The sequence below is a fragment of the Cavia porcellus genome, unplaced genomic scaffold (assembly GCF_034190915.1).
Source record: "Cavia porcellus strain 051 isolate PalLab524CR breed Dunkin Hartley unplaced genomic scaffold, mCavPor4.1 scaffold_15, whole genome shotgun sequence".
NCBI classification, from domain to species: domain Eukaryota; kingdom Metazoa; phylum Chordata; class Mammalia; order Rodentia; family Caviidae; genus Cavia; species Cavia porcellus.
Window position 1 is genome coordinate 33,850,071 of NW_026947498.1, and position 20,233 is coordinate 33,870,303.

The window sequence follows — 20,233 nt, forward strand, 5'->3', positions numbered from 1 at the left end:
TAATCCTTTTGTGCTTCCATCTTGAGCTCTATACCATAAATACAGCTTATTCATACGTCATTCAAAATAGAGCATTAATTTCCTGCACATTTTATGTTCTTTGGAGGTGCCGATTATCTCATGTAGAAGTTTGCTTATTTTTCTATTACACTTTGCCAATTGTCTAACTCTGTCCTCCACTTGGCTGACATATCAAATAATCTTTCAATCTTTGCTTCTTGGATCCTCTTCCATATCCCATGGACTTGCTCTCTCTGACCACTGAGTGCTATGCCTAGTCTCCACTTCTCTATGAACTCTCTTGAGCATTCTTTTTTTTTCACCTTTATATTTCATTTAGTGTTTCCTGCATTCTGTGGCCTTCCATTCCCAGTGAAGGATTCTCTTGCTCATCACTTTGTTTAGTTGAGCACTTCCTTTAGCAGCCAGTTCAAGAACTGTGACTTGGAGATGAGAGTCTTTCTCTTTCTACTCTAGCAAGTTGCAACGTTTGACTATCATCATCTAGGTTAAAAATAATCTTTCTTCAGAGATGAAAGGCATTGCATCACTGCCTTTCAAATTTCCAGGGAAGCTGATAAAAAATGTTTCTCTATTTTGATTCCAGATTGTTTACTTATATGTTTTTTACTGACAAAAAGACAAGAATTTCAATATTTTTAATTAGTTTTACAACTTTATTTTTTGTTCAGACTTAACTGTTTCCATCAGCTCCTTGTACCTGTCTATGATATTTTGTTATACAGAGATTTCATGTTTACTTCTACAGGATACAAAAACTCCTTTTTCTTCTCCTGGGAGGGCCCTTGAGACTCCAACATATAAATAACTTGCAACCAAGTCACCTCTTCTTAGCCTGTCATCCTTTACACTACTTCAATGAGACCCAATTTTTGAGACAGAGAGAAACTCAAATTTGTGTTTGCTCAGTTCTTATCTTTACTGAGGGTTTAAGATTCAACTTTCCTCTTTTTGCTTAGTCAGTTTCTATTTGTTTACCACCTTCTGATATCTGAAATTTGCTATTTAATGTCTCCTGCCTTATTTCCTGTGGTTTTACTAGTTTATTTTTGGGATTAATACTAAAATTTAAGTTGAAAAACTTTTTAATCTTGGAATTATTAAAATATTTTCACACTAGTGTATTATAAATGATAGTATTTTCATACTAGAAAATGTATTTTGCAAAAAGTACCCATAACTCATAACGCATTTTTCTCAGCAAAGGGTCAGTATTTAACATTTTCACTGGTAGCATATTTGTTTTCTTTTACCTTTAGCTTCCATTTTATGGACTTTGAAACTGGCCAGGTGTAAGAACAAGAATAATGGTGGCCACATACACTTGTTACAGGAGGAGAAATTTTGATACAGCTATGCTACTAGAACATATCTAAATTCTTTGCCAGAAACACTGAAATTTTGAATTATGTTCCAAGTCATATTTTTCCAGTCCAGTGGGTATAGGCAACCCAAAAGGGCTGGATTGCAAAGGCTTCCAAAGATTCATTTCCTTGGAGATTTATAATGGGAGTTGATTTAAAATGAAGAGGCATTGCTCAAACATTCATCTTTCTTTCCTATTACTTTCTACAGATCTCATGTGCTTCTGGTATCTGATGCCAATGTAGGATATTTTGCAAGCAGATGTATGAATTCCACATATGAACCCACATATGAATTCTTCACTCAACTCAAAAGTCTTAAGAGGTAGAATCAGAGAGAGAGAGAGAGAGAGAGAGAGAGAGAGAGAGAGAGAGAGAGACAGAGCACTGAGAGGCCCAAACAGCATTTTGAATGTCAAGCAATAACCTGAACTGCATACCACAAGATGGTTACTGCAGTTCATCACTCATTAATCTCAAATTTAATATACATCATATGCTTTTATGTACATTATGACATTTTATTGGTATCTCAAATATTAGTGCTCTATATTGTTAAGAAGTCTATTGTCTATTGTTATAGGCATAGTTTGCACCATTCTACCCAAACATAAATTCATTGCATCGATAACTAACAATAAGAGTTTAGTAGGCATTGGTCTAAGTGCATTATATAGAAAATAAGTAGACAAAAATAGACAATACTTTAAACATAATCTCATTTAAACTTGTGCTAACTTGTATAAAGTAAGATTTATTTTACCCTCATTTTATGAAGGAGCCAACTGGGTTACCGAAAGCATAAACTATTTATCCAAAGCTGTGAAACTAAGTGGCAGACCTTCAGGTTAATACCAATTCTTCTTAATCCACAGGTATATTAGAAAATACTAATTACAATTTTATACTGCCATAATTTTTCCTTATTTAGTCTTCTGTCTAGCATTTTCTTATGATCCCCTTTTTCTTTTATCAGTAAAAACATTTCAATAACAATGTTTATGATTCATGTCATCTGCTTTTTTTATACAAAAACTCTTAAACACACCCACTCCCAAACCCTGACAAAACCCTCACCCACTTGTTTGAAACTTGTTCCTACATAAAATCAACAATTATATAACTAGTAGATATTAAAGATAAGCTTGCAAACTAATCATGAAACAGACACAGACAAAAAGACTGAATACAATAATATTTCATTTAAGCATTCATTTTCTTCTTAGCACTATTTTAATTTTAAATTCCTTATAAAATATGAGAATAACCCTGCTTCCCAATGATTTAATTAACATTTCTTCCCACAGGTAGTGAGATGAAGACTTTGTGATACATTAATCTTGTCAGTCTTTTTACTTTGTTCCACTTACACGCAATAACCATAATGAGAAATTATTAAGCCGGTGTTGAAAGATAATTTTAAGGGTTTAAATATGAACTGACTATATATTTACACAGACTGATCAAGTTTTAGAAACAAAAAAAAGGGTACAGAAACAATTATTGTAAGTTAAAGTTTTGTATTAACATCATACTAAAGAAAATTCTAGTTCTAGTTCCATTTCTATTTCTGATGTACAGTATGTACAAAGTCCATCTGGTAATTTGGATATCAATTCAGTTGTCATACAGGCTCATTCCTATGCAGAGACTTTAGTTCAGATCTTTACAAATCAAAAGAAATGACTAGTTAATAGAATGGCCTGTCTTCCAGAACTGATATCTAAGACCAAATGATTGTGACTTCCTTCACAAAATAAACCAAAATTAATGAGAGAATATTTTTTCACATAATACTCTAGAGCTGACATGATTCAGCAAAGGAATCAGTTAGTAACAAACTATATCCCCTCCATCCATTTCCAACCCTTTAGCACCTGTCTTTGGTGGGTTACTTAATTCTTACGCATTCAGATCAGAAACTCCAGATGAATACATACTATTTAAATCTCTCCTGCTCTTCTGGAAGTACATGGATAGACAAAGCTCCTCTGCTCTCCTCATTTCTGAATCACTTTTGAAATAGTTTTTAAGATGCTGTTGACAGCATCACCCTTGGCCACTACCTAATACATATCACAGTATTCTCAACTCTCAAATTTGGCTGCATATTGAAGTCACCTGGGGAGCTTTTAAACTATTGGTGCTGAGGTTCCAGCCTCTGCCATTCTGATTTATAGGTCTGGCCCAGAGCCTAAGCCCTGGGACTGTTTTGTGGCTCCTCAGGTGATTCTAATGAACAGCCTGTGTAGCGTTCCTTTGAGTTCTGAAAACGTGTGAAGGAATCCAGACCCTGGCTTTTTTAAAATGTGGTGTTCACTGTGCTGTATCTCTTTCTGCATCATTCCAGGTGTATTCTGAGCTAAAAGAAAGAGCATGCATTATTCATTTGGGCTGTGGAGAAACATTGTTATTTTAAAAGAACTTTCTAATCATTTCCATATTTGAGATATGGTATACTATTTTTAGGTAGAAAATATTTTTGTAAAAAAAAGTCATAGCTTCTTTCATTATGAAAAGCAAAGCATAAGACAGAATTTGAATGAAACAACATAGATAAACATAATTAGCTGCTTTGCATAACAAAGTTCAAATTTGTTCTTAGTGGTGTGGAAAGATTCTTTTATTGTAAAATAATTCTAACTTTGGACAGAACTCCAGCAGCAGGAAGTGTTCTGCGTGGGATTTTTTTGGCTTGTTTATTTTGCAATTTTGCTTTTTGTTGTTGCTATTGTTGCGATTGTTATGCTTTACTTTTCTTTTCCTTTTTTTCATTTTTGTTGCAGAAACGTGTCTAGAATGAAGAATGGATATAACAGAATACTGAAAAGGAACTGAGAGAAAATAATTTGCAAAGGCAGAGTGGGTAGCAGTAATCAGGATTTAGACTAACTTTAAAGAAAAACAAGGTTATTATTTTTAAATTCCAAGAGGCAGTGTATGAATAATCAATTTGGAAAATGATGTTTCCTATTCTAATTTTCCTAACTTCAAATCTTTTATGAAGCTTTATTACCTACTGTGAATAATAGCTCTCTCTCTCCTCTCTGACTTTAGGAGCAAAACCTACATGTACATTTTGAGGTGCAGTGGACCGGAAAGGCAGTGGGGATATGTGGAGGTGGCAGAGAGATGGCCAGAATGATAAAGGAGAAGCCAGCCAAAACCAAGAACTTGGCACAAGAGCCGACAAGTAACAAGCGAATCATATAAGCACAATTTCCAGGAATTACCAGAAGTATTTCGGAAGAATGTGGATTTCTGATATCTACAATGTGATTGAAATGCAGACTTGCTCATTGGTCAACTAAAGAAAAATCCACTTCTCTAAAATCCAAAGGTACAATCCAGAGTTACACAGTAGTATAACAATAAATAAGATCGAATTAAGACACAACACCTGCTTTGGTCCCAGCATTCCTTTTGGGGTGAGTACAACAAAAATTCCAAATGTTCAGCACTTTTGTTTTATACTAGTTAGTAAGAGTATACATAAACTCTTTATTAAAAAGCTCACAACTTAAGTGGACTCCCGATTTGTAAATTACCATGCTACTTGAAACTTGTGAGAAGTCTTGTGGAGTTTCAGTGTCTTAATCTAAATTACAGTATTTTTTTAGTGCTTTTGTATGAAGGAAATCCATTCAAAAGGACAAAGTAAACCATAAATTCTCCAACTAGTGAAATTAAAGAATGCAAATAGTTTCTAACTCTGTAAACAAGGTATATTTTACTGAGTTCCTGCATTTAGATTTTTTTTATTTAAAAACTTTAAAATATGATATTCTTAAATTCTCTTGTAGTGGACGCAGGAAATATTTTTGATGATAGGATAATTTCCTCCCCATTTTGGGGAGATGCTATTTTAAATAAAAAAAAAAACATAAAATTTGTATTCTAGTGGTTCCAAAAGAACATAAAATGCAAAATAAATATGGTACTAAAAAGAGTAGGCTGCCTTTGCAGTCGTCATTTTGGTATCTGATTAAAAATGCAGATATCTGGGTCACATTTGTAATAGGTCAAAAATAAAGAGATTTTTTTAAAAAGATACTCCTGGAGGAACCAGGTTTAGCAAACACTAGTCTACAGAAGAGATTTCGTTTTTTATTTATTTTTAATTTTAAAAAGATTAAAAGAGGACATAACAAAACAGTTCAGAACAGAATAATTTAAGCAACATAGTGCTTCACCACAAGACAACCTGACATAATAGTAGCTACCATAGTGTCTCTTTCTCTGAAATATTTCAGTATACCTTCATACACTATCATATCAAACCTAACAAAATAGTATAAACCACTCAAGAGAATGAAAGTATTACAGGGTATTCAGAGCCAACTAACAGAAAACAAACAACGGTTACTATATAAAAAAAATTTTGTTCATACTATCATATATAATAAAATCCAATAAGATACAATATGATAAAACTGATGGACACAGAAGAACAAAAGCATGGTAGAACTTCAAAACAAGATAATATTAAATCAGCACTAGCTATTATAATGTCTTGCTTTCTTCAAAATAGGTGTTCATACCATCACAGACAATAAAATCAAACAACCCAGAATAAAGCCATTCCAACTAATCAATGTAAATATTATGAGGCTTCAAAGAAATATAATGAGGAATCATGATTGCCATATAATTTTATGTATTCTTACCACTTCTTAAACTAGGGAGACTATTCAGTATTTACACATGTGAGTTTGACTTATTTCACTTGTGAGTATGGTCTCAAGCTGTGTCCATTTATTTATAAATATCTCAATGTGATCATTCTTTATAGCTGAGTAGTACTCCATTGTATGAAAATACAACTTTTTTTAGCCATTCCTCAATTAATGGACACAGGCTATTTCCAAGATCTGGCTATTACAAATTGTGCTGCTATAAATATGGGTATACATATATCGCTGTGTTATGATGTTTTCAGTTCTTCTAGGAATATGCCTAGAAGTGAAACAGTGGGGTCAAATGGGACTTCCAATCCTAGCTTTTAGAGAAGTCTCCAGACTGACCTCCACAATGGTTGCACCAGTCTACACTCCCACCAACAGTGCGGGAGAGTTCGTTTTTCCCCACAGCCTCTCCAGAATTCGTTGTTGGCAGTTTTCTTGATCCTGGCCATTCTTTCCGGAGTGAGATGGAATCTCAGTGTGGTTTTAATTTGCATTTCTCTAATGAGTAATGATGATGAACATTTTTTCATATATTTATTTGCCATTTGTATTTCTTCATCTGAGAAATGTGGATTCATCTCAGGTGCCCTTTTTTGGACTGGATCTTTGAACTTTGGGGGTTTGATTTTTTTTTTTTAATTCTTTATATGTTTTAGACAGAAGTCCTTTGTCTGACAGTTCACTGAGTTGTTTTGTTTTGTTTTGTTTTGTTTTCCCAGTTTGTGGGTTTTCTTTTCACTATGCTGGAGATTTCTTTTGATGTGCAGAAACTTGTTAATATGATGTGATCCCAGTTATTGATTTTGGAGAGTATTTCCCGTGCGGTTTGATTCCTGTTCATGAATTCTCTACCTGCCCCTTTGTCTTTAAGGTTTCTACCCAATTTGTCTTCCAATATATTTAGTGTTTCTGTTTTAATATTCAGATCCTTGATCCATTTAGATTTTAATTTAGTACATGGTGATAGGCACGGGTCTAGTTTTAGTTTTTGGCATATGGAGAGCCAGTTTTTCCAGCACCACTTATTAAACAGACTGTCGTTCTTCCAGTGAACATGTTTGGCCCCTTTATCAAAGATAAGATGGTTGAGTGTGTTTGTAGTTGTGGTTGTATCTTCTAATCTATTCCATTGATCTTCAGCTCTGTTTTTATTCCAGTACCATGTTGATTTTGGTGTAGCTTCAAGTCAGGGATTGTGATGCCTCCTGCCTTGCCTTTGCTGCTTAGAATTGTCTTTACTATTCTAGATCTCTGCTGGTTCTATACGAATTTGAGGAGTGATTTCTCTAGATCTATGAGGTATGTTTATGATATTTTTATTGAATCTGTATTTGGGAGAATGGCCATTTTCACAATATTTTTCTTCCTATCCATAAACAAGGGATATCCTTCCATTTTCTGAGATCCTCTTCAATTTCTTTTTTTAGGGTATTATATTTTTCCCTATATAGATCTTTCACCTCTTTCATGAGATTAATTCTTAAGTATTTCATTTTTTGGATGCTAGTGTGTAGGATGTGGCTTCTCTTATTTCTCTCTCAATGATTTTGTTGTTAGGGTCTAGGAACACTATTGATTTTTGAGTATTGATTTTATATCCAGCTATATTGCTGAATTTATTTATTATAGCTAAGAGACTTTCAATGGAGCTTTGGGGGTCTTCTGTGTAGAGTATCTTGTCACCTGCAAACAATGATAATTTAACTTCCTCTTTTCCTATATTTACCCCCTTTATTTCTCTCTCTTGTCTAATTGCTCTGGCTAGTATTTCCAGTATTATATTGAATACGAGTGGTGATAAGAGACGTCTTTGTCTTGTGCCTGATTTTAAGATAAAGGCCTTCATTTTTTGGCCATTTAGTATGATACTGGCTGTTGGTTTGTCATAGATGGCTTTTATCATATTGAGGTAAAGACCATCTATTCCAAATTTCTGTAAGGTTCTTATCATGAATAAATGTCGGACCTTATCAAAGGCTTTTTCTGCATCTAGAGAAATGATCATGTGATTTTTATTTGGCTTTATTGATATGGTGGATTACATTGATTTATTTACATATGTTGAACCATACCTGCATGCCTGGGATGAATCCCACTTGGTCATGGTGTATAATCTTCTTGATGATTTGCTGCATCCTGTTTGCCAATATTTTATTGAGGATTTTTGCATCTGTGTTCATTAGGGAGATTGGCCTGTAGTTCTCGTTTTTAGTTGGGTCATTCTCAGGTTTTGGTACTAGAGTAATATTTGCTTCCAGGAATGACTTAGGAAGGATTGCTTCCCTTTCAATTTCATTGAAGAGTTTGAGGAGTGTCAGCATTAGGTCTTCTTTGTATTTCTTGTAAAATTCCGCAGTGAATCCTTCTGGGCCTGGGCTCTTCTTTGTAGGTAAGGACTTAATTACATTTTAAATTTCATTAATAGAAATTGGGTTATTCAGCAGTTTTATATCTTCTTTGCCTAGCTTTGGTACTTCATATGTTTCTAGGAATCTGCATTTCTCCTGTGTTATCGAATCTATGCGAATAGAGGTTTTTAACATAGGTGTTGATGATCTTCTGTATTTCCACAGAGTCTGTAGTGATTTCACCCTTTTAATTCCTTATTGCATGAATTTGAGCTTTTTCTTCCCTTTTTTAAAATAAGGTTGGCTAGGGGCTTATCAATTTTATTTGTTCTTTCAAAAAACCAATTCTTTGATTCATTGATTCTTTGGATTGTTTTCTTAGTCTCTACTGCATTAATTTCTGCTCTGATTTTTATAATTTCCTCCCTTCTTTAGGCTTTGGGATTCACTTATTCTTCTTTTTCTAGATGTTTAGGTGTAACATCAGGTTATTTATTTGTATTCGTTCTGTTTTCCTAATGTGGTAACTCAGTGCAATAAATTTTCCTCTGAGGACTGCTTTCATTGCATCCCACAGATTTCTGTAAGTTGCATTTGCATTTTCGTTTGCTTATAGGGATTGTTTAATTTCTTCTTTAATTTCCCCTGTGATCCACTGATTGCTCAAGAGTGTGTTATTCATTTTCCATGTGTTTGTGGGATTTTTGCAGTTTCTTTTATCATTAATTTCTAGTTTCATGACGCTATGATCTGATAACATGCATGGGATAATTTCAACTCTTTTGCATTTATTTAAGTAAGTTCTGTGGGCTAGTATATGGTCTATTTTAGAGAGTGTCTCTTGTACTGCTGAGAAGGAGGTGTATTCTGATGCTGTTGGATGAAACACTCTATATATGTCTATTAAGTCCATTTGTTCATGGGTTCATTTGTTCAGTTCTGTTATTTCTTTGCTGATTGTCTGTCTGGTTGATCTATCCCTTAGTGTCAATGGTGTGTTAAGGTTTCCTGTTAAATTGTGTTATTGCTTATTTGATTTTTCATTTCTATTAATACTTGTTTTGTATACCTGGCTGCTCTGGAATTTCATGCATATATGTTTAAGATTGTTATCTCTTCCTCTTGAAGTTTTCCCCTAACCAGTATGTAGTGACTTTTTTTTATGTCTTTGGATCATTTTTGGCTTGACGGTCACATTGTCTACAAGCAGAATAGCTACCCCCACTTTTTTGGGTGTCCCTGTTGCATAAAGTATTGTTTTCCATCCTTTGACTTTCAATCTGTGAGTTTCCTTTTGGGTGAGATGGGTTTCTTGTAGACAACATATGGTTGGATGCTGTTTCTTGATATGTTCTGCCAGTCTCTATCTTTTAATTGGTGAATTAAGACCATTTATATTAATGGTTATAACTGTTATATATCGGTTTACTCTTGACATGTTATATTTCTGCTATTGTATCTTTATCTTTCCACTCTGTTTGTCTGCTTTGCTTAGTGTTTTTTTCCTAAGTGTATCTAAACTGTCTGTCAGTATTCTTTGCAGAGTTGGCTTGCTGACCATGAAATTATTCAGCTGTTCTTTGTCATGGAATTATCTTATTTATCCATTGATTCTGAAGGACAGTTTTGCAGGGTACATCAGTCTAGGTTGGAAATCATTTTCCTTTAATATTTGGAATACTTCACTCCATGCTTTTCTTGACTTTATTGTTTGTGCTGAGAAGTCTGCTGTGATTCTGATAGGTTTTCTTTATAGGTGATCTGTCTTTTCTCTCTGACAGCTTTTAATATTCTATTCTTTTGTTCGATTTTTGGATGGCCATTATTATGTGTCTAGGTGTAGTTTTATTTTGGTTATGGCTATTTGGAGTTCTATATGCTTCATTGATCTTGATATCAGCTTCCAATCTCATGTTTGGGAAATTTTCAGCTATTACCTCTCTATCTTTTTGACATCCTTTATATTGTCTGCATGTGTGTAGTCTGGCTGCAGAATTGGCTAATAGTGTTCTTTCGTAAACTGCCCTCCTGGCAATACTTAAAGGAACTTTGAGACATTACTCTGCATTACTGCATGGAGGAAAGAGAAGTATTCAAGTTTGAGGGAATTACTGGACACCGAATCTTAGCTGATACTACTGCTGAAGGACTCCAAATACCTCTCTGGTCCACTAGTCAGGAAGAGTATTTCCAGAAACTACATGATACTTGGCACACTTGCACCCAATTAGAACCAGATGATTGGTTAATCTGTCTTTTTAAAGTAAAAGTAACATTAACTTTTGCTCCCTCAGAAATGTAATACAGTTGTTTTAGCATTTTGATAGAGAGAAACAATGATGTATCCTTATATTTAATCCTATTCTACAAAATGCTCCTGTTTTCTATTTTGTCTTGGAATAGGAAAAATATCAGAGTATTGAAAGAAACAAATTTATATACTTATGTTTTTGTTTTGAAAATAAAGGCTATACAAAATAACAAATTTCTTTAAACTTAAGTAGGTGGTAACATAAATTACAGCTGCTGATTCAGGTGTAAACCTTTGCCTAGAGAAAATTAATATAACCATTTTTATTAAATGATCAGCTTTTGATATGTCAAATACCTATCCATCTGAATTGTAAGTATTAAGCCACTTTCACAGTAGTAAAATTTCATCATTTTATTTCAGGTGTGCAGTAAATCACTGATTACCTTTTATACTCTAATGTTTAGGATACTTGGTCATTGCAACATCCTGCAAGATGTTCTTCTGGCCCAGGATATTTGTTAATGATTCATAATCAGATGTGGTGGGCAGTAGCCTCAGATATCCTGAATTTAATGATGAGATATGTGTAAGTCTACGGGAAGAAGTATATTTTATAAAAATTTAAAGATCTGTGACTATCATGAGGCTCTGGGAGTTCTGTAGAAATGAAGAATGCCCAGAACCCCCTCAAAACTGAAAGAAAACTTGCTTTGTGTTGCATCTCTATGATACAGAAAGAGATAATATCTTCAGTGCCTTCAGATTTGCAAGGCAATGGATATTTCATGGAATATGCTACTCTGAATCATTTAATATGTAGTTTTGACACTGGATAGAGTAATGGCTCTCTGTAGACATCTGTCTTCAGGAATTTGTGAATATGTTACATTATTTGGCAAAATAAAGACAAATATTTGGGGAGATAGTTATGTTTATCACAAAATAAACAATAAGCTATAAATACATAAACCAAAATATCATGCTATTCTAGTGTTATAATTTTTATGTGTTCATGTGTCCATTGAAAGATAAGCTGTCTTTCAATTGTCTTGAATGATAAAAAATTAAAAAGGGACAATGACAGGAAGAATTGAATGCAGACATAAATTCTTAAAAACAGAATCTTTTCCACTGTTGTAATAGCGACAGATATGACTGGGAGAATATCAGAGAGGCAAAGTATGATTGGATTTGAAGATAGAGAAGCAATGAGTGATCACCTATTAGGGAATGTTGATAGTTTCTATTAACTGGAAAATGCAAAAAAGTAGATTGGTAACTAGAGAGTTCCCAAGAGAAAAGATGCAGCAGCTTTAACAATACATTTCATTTTAGCTCAGTAAGACCTATCTTGGTTTTCTGACTTATAAAACAATAAGATAATAATTTGTGGTGTTTTAACCCTTGCTAAATTTACAATAATATGTTACATAGAAACAGAATATATTACAGAGCCAAAGAAAGAAAAGTTTATAAAGCTGGTGCAGTGATAGTATAAGCTCTTTTTTTTTTTTTTTTTTTTTTTTTTTTGTCTTAGACCTTAAAACTAACAGATTCAACAGTTTCCTAAATGTCTTTTGCAGCCTGGAATGCTGATACACCCTCTGGGAATGACTGAAAGAAGAATGAGGCTGATTCGTAGTTTTTTTTGTTTGTTTGTTTGTTTTGGTTTTTTTTTAATTGCAACTAGGCCTTCCTTCCACAAATAACTTACATCATGAAATCAGCTACTGGGCATGCTCCAGGGCTCTAATAGAAACAAAATGCCTGACCTGGAATATTGTGTGCACATGTAACCTGGCCTGCCCATCTGTGAACCAGTTGTGAACCTGAAGCACCAAATCATAAAATTGGTTGTGCATAGCAATACTCCAGTCTGAAGCAGTGTTAAATCTTAGTGTCTGAGAGCACATATAAGTCTCATGTGTATTTGGTTCAAAATCATGTAACACCTGTTGTCCTCTCACAATTTTCCATCTCTTTCCATCTGATCCTTTTGTTAAGTCCCCAGGACAATTTACAGGTTGAAAAAAAATCTTCATTCAGACTTACCATTGCCTAGCCCAAACCCTAACGCAAAAGAAAGTCTTAATATTGGCACAGATCATATAATCAGTTTTGAGTGTAATGACTCAGCTTCCTTCCATAGTTCATGAAAATGACAAATGTTTAAAGTTATGCCCAGTCTCTGCAATATGATAGCTTCTTTAATGATCCATATGTGACCACACACCCTAATGTATTTCCAGTAGGCAATAGCAAAAATTAAGACTGCATTCCTCATATGGCTATATGGCTTAACAGACTGCCCAGCCACTGGGGGACATGATGATTACATAGGACTCATATTGTGGGAGGGGGTTTCTTGATCACTGTAATATAAGCTTACTCTGGATATGGGTATGCCTGCCTTTTTGACAACACTTCTTCTATCAACACTGTTCAATGTTTTATTCACGATTATGAAATTCCATTAAATATTGCTTCTGTCTGTGGATCTCATTATTCTGCAAAATAAATCAGGAAAATATGCTTCCTAAGTCTACCTGGAATCTTGTTATCCAGAGTAGTGTGCCCCATACAATTTCAAGATTGTTAAGACTCAGTTATAGGACCATTTGGGAGAACAGTTGTGAGTGTGTAGCACTGTTCTACAAAATGCAATATAACCTGTACAGATAAAGGAGAGGGTTTACTTAAAAAGTTGTCATCTCAAGACATTGTCACAGAAGTTCAAACCTCTTTCTTTCTTCACCAGAAAAATGAGACATTAATTTTCTTGGTGATCACTTTTGATTCTAATCTTAGGGCCTCTTTGTGCTTTGTCATTCTTCCCCAGTTCATCTATAGTAATAATTTTGCTCTGCCTTCCTAAAATTAGAAACACTCTATTTCTAACACATATGTATATTAGAATTAATTTTCATGCATGTATCTGCTATATATCTGATATACATATAATAGCTAGACACTTGTGAAACAGCAAAGTAGCAAGTTAGTGACGTGTATGATTTAAATACATCTGAAAGTGATTCACATTTATTGCTAAGGCAAAGTGAAAGACTATATTAATAATCAGTATAATAGGACAGGAAAACTCTCTCCTTTATCTGTACAGGTTATATTTTACCAAACGTAGCGCACACAAAAATGCATGTTAACAAAGATGAAAGGGGTTTCATTTGTGAACAAAGAAAATAATCTTAATTTTTGCTGTCATTGGTGATGATGGCACTTTTATTTTATACTGCAATAGAAATACACAAAGAAATCTTGTATTCATATAGGTCATTTTTTGTCTTAAATTTTTGTGTTATGAACACTCTGAATTCAAACCTGTGTTTCTATTTTGAAAACCAAGAATTTGACTTCTGTGGCTCTTCCAATGAGGATCTCCATAATAAAACATTTTAAATATATTTAAATTTTAATTGCCTTTGATATTGTCATATATAATATGTCATATACGATGATCATTTTTGCTTTATATATGAGCATATTTTAATGCCTTTAAATAAAAAAGACAAATTTTCATCTGTGAGCTACATAAGAAAATTAATAAAACTGTGCATTTCCTTTGTTTGGCTGTTTCTCTTATGCAAACACCTCCTAAGATTATATGTATGGTGCTGTGCCATGTTCTGGTGAGTCACTCACCTCACAGCGCTGTCTGAATGCCTTTCTGAAGAGGAATCTGTCGATCCCTATAACCATGTGCATAAGACCTTAGATGAAGAGCATTTTTTAGTACTTATAATAAATGAATAAATACCTACATGAATAAATAGTACAATGAACAAAAGACTCCCTAGCTGTTTAAATTTTCAGGTGATTTATATATTTGAATGTTTTACATGTAAATGTTATTGGCAATTAAGCATGCTTATTTTCCTTCTTTGTGTTCTTCAATCGCAAACATTATCTCATAGATAACATTATTTTGTGGCACTAACTGTAGATGAGGAGTGAAGAAGCAATTTTGCCAGCTAGTGTGATTAGTGGAGACATATAATTGTCTGCCTATTTACTTTGAAGCTTTCATTTAATGAAGTGGTTCTAACTAAAATTCTAATGGAGAGAAATCCTTAATTTCTTTTTAATATTTCCCTATGCCTGGGAATGTAATTTAAAATAAATTTGAATGTTGATTGCTAAATTATATTCTTTCCCATCAGCACATCAAATTGTTTCTCTGTTTATAGACAACAAAACAGATCACTTATGATGTTACACAAAATAAACAGACAATCATTAGAAGATAATCATAAGTTGTAGCAAAAAGCTAATTCTTATACAGTCAATGCAATGTTAATATTTACTTTCTCATCCAACGTTCCTAATATGTTTATTCAAAAAATTATCACTTATCATGTAGTTTCATCAATTATCATGTAGTTTCTGCAGTCTTATTTATAAAACTTAATTTTAAAAAATACTTACTATAAAATTAATAGCATTTTAACCATACAATGATACAATTGATATGTTAAAACTTTTTAAGTTATCTATTCAGCATCAAGCCAAGTTGAGAAAAGTCAATCCAGCAAATTCTCCTACTGAACTATTCCATTCATAAAACATTTGAAAAATACAAACCTACAAGCCTAATAGTTATGAGTTGTTAGAGATGACAGGAAGATGAGAGTGCATATGATAACAAAGATGTGATTATGAAGAAGTCGGTGGAGATTGACTATGTGGATTTTGATTGTGGCACTTATTACATGAATCTACAGTGATAATGAAACACACACATGCACACACACACACACACACATACACATGCATACATGCACATGCACACACTCACATTGCACGAATATTAATTCCCTGGCTTTGATATTTTGCTCCATTTATATTAAGATAAAACTGTTGAGAGAAAGTAGAGGAAAGAATATGAGATCCCTCTGTAAATTTATGTAAAGTCTTACAATCTAGAATTACTTTAATATTCTAACCTACAATTATTTTAAAATACAGTGCTCACAAGGTATCTTTTAGAGTAAGTACAGTACAGTAGCTAGATTCAGGGGCCTTAGACACAGATCATTCAGATTGGAATTCTGATTTTACTCACTATTCGCTGGTTTTGTCTCTTATCAGAGGCAAAACCTTGGAAAAAATCTCAGAAATTAGTGTATTGGTGTCCTTTCCTACCAAATATATAGAGAGATGTTCCCAACACCATACACAAATAATTTCAAACATTATCTGGCCTGTAAAATCTATTGAAGTATTTTCTATCTCCATAATCAACATTGTTATCATCATGATTGTGGATTCCATGACTCAGTAAATCACTGAGGAAGTATTTGCCTTAGAAAAATATCTTTTTAAAAAAAATTTTTTTTATACTTTATTTTGGTCCCAACCTAATTATTACTAGTGCCATCTTTCACTCTGAAATATATCCTGTCAAAATCATGAAGGAGATGGCCATATTAACGGCTTGTTTACTAATTTTTAAATGCATGTCACTCCTTTCCTGTACTCTAATCCATATTGCATAAATGAAAAAGCAAAACAGACAAAAAACTATATAAAAGAACAACAAAAATTTTAGTAACTCTTATAGCAGCCATGTCATTTTGGCATCTGTAACTGTCAAAAGTTCTTTATTGGTTAAGCCGAAGTCCCATTCCCTAAGACAAGCCATCAACCTCCCTGATCCGAATTTGTTCCCTGACAATATACACAAAAGGCTGGGACCTTTTCATGTTATACCTACCTTAAATGTCTTCCAAGATGAGTACACCCATATTTTAGTCCTGCCTTCTCCCTGCCTCCTTCCTCCTTCCTGCAATATTATAATTAGTTTAGGTTTAATACCTCTCACTCCTCTTCCACTTCTTTTCTTTTCCTTTTTTTTTTTTCCTGTACTGAAGATCAAACTCGCAAGGTCACGCCTGCCATGCAGGAGCTCGTGCCACTGGGCTATATTCCCGGCCTCCTCTTTTACTTCTATAAGCAAGTATCTTATATTTTCATTACTTTTCCTTTAGAGAATATAATTTTTCAATGCTTTTTTTAAAAACATGGCATTGGAGACAATGCTTACACAGATGTGTTCTAGGTGCTTATTGAGTAGAAGCTTATTTAAACTTTGGATATGTTTATTAAAGTATTTTAATATATTTGCTTCACCACCCAACATAATAGAGAGTGTAAGGGCCAGTGTAATGACTATTTGAACCTGGTTGCTATGAATTTCTTGATATGTTCTCAGATCCATGCTAGAATAATTTTCTTGATGTTAGCGCTTTGTTATATATTTATAAGTGCACACATAGTAAGTAATCATAATTTATTAAGTACAAGTTGATAATAAACTAATAAACAATATTCATACTAAAGTATTTAAATTATACTAAGATAAATAATTAACATACACATACCTATACCAACAATAAATTATCTTTATAAGTATATATTTGTGTATGTATGCATGAAAATACACTGAAGAACATAATCTCAAGTTGCATGTTTCATCACATTTATTTAAAAGTAGATGATAGATAAAATAGTACATACAACCGTAATTTGGGGAAAATAAATATGTTTACAAATAGAATGAGCCTAAGTTTGTATCCTAAGCATTAGAGAACTCAGTGCTCTTTTACCTGGTTATATTGATAAGAAAGAAAATTATCTTTTGGAACAACTTAATCTATCACTGAATAACCATGTATACTCTACTAATAATTCCTATAACCATCTTCTAGTCATGAAATATGCCAGTTTACTTCTTTGTGAGCAGCTGTTTACTACTATCATCTTACAATAGCCTGTACAGAGATATCTTGTCAATGCTTCATGTTAAGATATATCTAAGTGCAACATGAAAATGTCTGCACAGTTAAATAATCCCTGGTAAGATTTACTTTACAGAGACTCTTTACAGTGCCTGCAAAGGAATCCTGGCAAGAAAAAATTAACTTAGTTCCTTTGACTTCAAATGAATTGACATGATATACAATATATGAATTGATTATGATTAATAGAAACAGAAAAAGTATATGTGCGTATATAGAGAATAATTTCTTAACATATTTTATTAACCATTCACATGTAATTTTAGTGTAACCTTTTGAATTAACAGTGAAGCAGAATGGCATACAAGGATAATCAGGAGATTCAAAATAGAACTTTGAAACTGGGAGAAAGGGCCAGCAGGTCAGTTATCCAAAAGTTAAACATAAAGGTTCTGATTTTCATCTCTTTGTTTCTAGGCAAATAACCTAATATTTCTTAGACTTGGTTTCTCATTACAGTCATGAAGCTCAATAATTTAATGAATCAAATCGAAGGTTTCATGAACTGCAGATATATAACTGGAATAAACATTCATAGAATAAAGCTTCGAATTTTGAGTGTCATAAAATTGTGACAGGAAACACTGAAAAAAAGATTATGGAGCTGGGGATGTATAGTTCAGCCGCACAGCGCCTTCCTGGAAAGCCCAACGTCATGAGTTCAATGCTTGGTATACACAAAAAAAGAAGATTTACAAACAAAACATCAAGATGATAGAAGAATTCCATAAAAGACATATGGAAGAGATGGACTAGTGAAAGAACAATACATTCATTATCAAAAAGGGAAAGAATTTAATATGAATTGCCTACTCTGTCTCTACAGGGCATGTAAGAGACTCTTCAAGTTCTATACCTGATTTCACACTCCCAAGTAAACAATAAAGTGGTTGCTATTCCATACCTGAGGCAACTTAGATTCAGAAAGTCTAAGCCAGAAAAGGAAAAACTGCTGTGAACATACAAATCAAGTTTTTATCTTATGCTGCCTCCAAATTATTCAGAAATAGGTGGAAACCAAATTGTAAGTCATTAGGAAAGAAATGTTTGATGAAGAAACAAAGCCTGAAAAGAATTTGATTTAAACAAATAGACTAAAAGGAATAACAAATAATGCAGAATAAGAATGAGGGAAATAAGAAGCCAGGGGAGTGGGTGAATTTGGCAGGAATTAATTGGGTAATAGATTTTAGTTGACTTGTGATTAAACTGAAAAGCCAGCGGTTAATACAGAATATGAAAATTTTGTGGATTCATTTGTAAAGCTATATTTTAAGAGCTCACATAATGGTTTTTGTCTAAAGAAGATAAATAGAAGATATTGCTAATCAAGAGTTAGTATTTTCAAGACATCCCCAAGAAAATAAAAAGGAACATAAAAAATAGGTCATCTTAAAGCACTGATAGTTGACCACGAATTCCTGGTTGGGTAGAAGTCAAACACAAGTATGAAGTGGGAGGTCAGAGACACTAGAAGAAACATTCTTGTCCAAGAGATTTTTTTTAACAAATTATTTTCTCTTATTTTCACCTTTAGCTTCACAATGCTAAGTACCCATTGTTTAAACAACTTTTTCACATCTGTCACTAAAAGCAACAACAACAACAACACACACACACACACACACACACACACACACACACACACACACATTCCTCCCACATAAAATTTAGAATATAATAAATGCAATGTATTACACTAACTTATGAGTTAGCAAATCTTCACTTTTCATGCCAATCACCACCAACAACAACAACAAAACAACAAACAATGAACACACAAACAGTGGACAAAATCTGAGCTCTATTTTTGTTTTCACTAACAATTGAGGAAAGTGGACTCAAAAATTTTAAGGACTTTTGGTCTTTCCATATTCTATTAAAAATCATGAGGTTTTCTTTTATTATAAGACTTTGTTGTCTGTCTTCCTTACAATCCGTTAACAAATGTATAGAAGTAAATGTGTAATTGATTTTAAAAGTTTAATAGTTTGGTATTTTTTGATTAAAATACATTTATATAAATTAATTTAATATATTGCTGCTATTGGAATTGACCTTTAACATTTTTTCATCTGACGAAAAGAAAATGCCAAAAGTTCTCTTTGATACTTGTTCTTTCATTTTTCCCTCCATACTCCTCATTTGATAACCCATTCCCTTGTTTACAAAGCCATCTACAATGTATTCTTCTTTGAAGTACTGGAATTAACCATTCTAGTTGTCAAACGTAACAGATGTTTTTTTGTGTGATTAAGAGAATAGAACTGGTCTGGGATAGTTAGTATCAATTCCTGGCTCTTTATGAGCTGTGCAGTCTTGAGAAAAAAATTACTTTCTCTGGCCCTCAATTTTCTCATGTGAGAAATCAATATTATTTGTTTAGAAATACCTCCATTCCGCACCATTTTGGAAATTATACACATGCATGTAAATGTACCACATTAAAAATATTAGGAAAAAATATATATGTTAGACTAACAAACTCTACTATTTGGTGTTTTTGTCCTGAGAATGTTATAGTTCTCATAATACAGAACATCCTTGATAAATAGTATTTAAATTAGCAAATGGTTAATGATGACAACAGTGATAACAATCTAACATTTTCTGAAAGCACTGGCCCCAGTGTATCATGTTAAACACTTGAAATGAATTCTTATTTAACCCCCCAAAGCATTAAATAATATGTGCAGTGTATCCATTTTACTGTTCATACTGATGGATTTTAGAGTTGCATGTTTAGTAA